Source organism: Piliocolobus tephrosceles, unplaced genomic scaffold (assembly GCF_002776525.5).
Source record: "Piliocolobus tephrosceles isolate RC106 unplaced genomic scaffold, ASM277652v3 unscaffolded_26120, whole genome shotgun sequence".
Classification (NCBI taxonomy): domain Eukaryota; kingdom Metazoa; phylum Chordata; class Mammalia; order Primates; family Cercopithecidae; genus Piliocolobus; species Piliocolobus tephrosceles.
This window is the reverse complement of record NW_022308889.1, coordinates 1-1,896: the sequence shown is the minus strand read 5'-3', so window position 1 is coordinate 1,896 and position 1,896 is coordinate 1. Positions and strand designations below refer to the sequence as shown.

The 1,896-nt window shown below is 44.0% G+C and overlaps 1 pseudogene; it reads right to left on the bottom strand.

Moving 5' to 3' along the window:
• Positions 1 to 3: 3 nt before the first annotated feature.
• Positions 4 to 1,890, bottom strand: LOC111527366 (annotated as a pseudogene).
• Positions 1,891 to 1,896: the final 6 nt, after the last annotated feature.

The following is a 1,896-nucleotide window of genomic DNA, read 5'->3' as shown; positions in this document are numbered from 1 at the left end:
GTACTCTTGTCGGGTCATCCAAAAGTTGTCTTTGTCTTTCATGGTATGTGCTAGAACTGCACCACCCAGGAGTACCATGTGCTTTCTGCGGGGTGGGTCTTCAATGCGGATCTTAAATTTAGAAAGTTTTTCCACATCACCCTTTAAAACTCCTTCTAAGTAAAGCTGTTTTAAGTTCTCGTTCCAACCGTGAAGGCAGGCCACGATACATAGCAGACCCTTCAGAAAACACAATGTATTTGTAGGATTCAGATCTGGTATCAGTGTCAGCTGCCTGAATTGTGCTAAAAAGCAATTCAGCAACACCAGCTCCTTCAACATTGATCAAGTGAGGCTGAAATAAAACTTCTGGTGCTTCAAATCTCTGCCAATTTTGACGATGACCTTCTGGGATTGTGTAAGATTCAACTAATACTGTGGTTTCTAAGGCCAGTTTCTGCTGTTGCTCAATATTGTATCCAACGTTAACAGTTTTTCTTTAATCATGTGAACCGTTTCAAAATCAGCAGGGTGGCTGAAGGCCTATCCTCGCAATAGAAGCAACTTGCTTCTATTTATATCCCTTCCCAGCAATATCCAGTCTCCTGGTAAGATGAGGGAGAGAAAAGCCTTCATATACTGGGCAAATGTGAGTCACACCATCTCCAGAGTCTACGGCTACATCAGTCAGTAAACCTTGAGCGTAGAGTCAGAACTGTCTGGATGGCTACACACACACTGGAAAACTGCTAAGTTTCAAACATTACCACTACAGTCTTCTGTTTTGGTTGGGTCCATAGCAGGTTCTGTGAGTAACATTTTACAATTTCTGGTATCTGTATTAAGTTTCTCTGGTCCAAGCGTGTGTCCCACAGGTGTTTCATGTCATCCCAATTTCGTACTATGCCATTTCCCAAAAGGCAGTTAACTTCTAACATTAATCGTAATTCGCTTGCCTCATCATCAACCATAAGATCCTTGTTCAGGGCCGGGCGTGGTGGCTCAAGCCTGTAATCCCAGCACTTTGGGAGGCCGAGACAGGCGGATTACGAGGTCAGGAGATCGAGACCATTCTGGCTAATAACACAATGAAACCCCATCTCTACTAAAAAATACAAAGAAACTAGCAGGACGAGGTGGCAGGTGCCTGTAGTCCCAGCTACTCGGGAGGCTAAGGCAGAAGAATGGCGTAAACCCAGGAGGCGGAGCTTGCGGTGAGCTGAAATCCAGCCACTGCACTCCAGCCTGGGCGACTGAGCGAGACTCCGTCTCAAAAAGAAAAAAAAAAAAATCCTTGTTCAACGTTTCCCACTTTGGTGGTTGATCTGATAACAGTTCTTCCAACCAAAGCTGGGAAGATGTATTCGGGAAAGTTAGGGCCTGCATATCCACACTTCACAAACCCGGTGCTGTCATGGCACACTACCACCTTCCTGTCCTGGCTGTCCATCCTCCGCCAGGGGGAGAGCCGCTACCGCCCAGCCGTTTTCTCTTCTTCCTCCTCCCTCTCCATCTTTCGTTTCAACTAAGTGGTCTTAATTTGTCCTCCTATAGAAAAAGTTTAAATCACTTTATTATAAATACATCTAAACCATTAATTTTTACAGCTTTCAGGTAAAGTCCAGCACTTCATTTATACAAAATCTATGACAAGAGGTCAGTAGAGATCATCTAATCTTAAGTCAAGACATCCATTCAAGTCTTCGGCACAATCCCTCGCCAGTTAGAGCACATCATGCCTGGATATGCCACTGGTGATCTTTAACAGAAGGTAGCTTCAAAAACTGGGCGATTTCTGCTACAGTCATGTATTCATTAACATCTTGTTTATTAGCTAAAGTCAGCAATCAAGCTTTTCTTAGGTCCTCAAGCACTAGCATTTTAGAGTTCTCTAGTTACAGAAATCCTCTCTCTGTA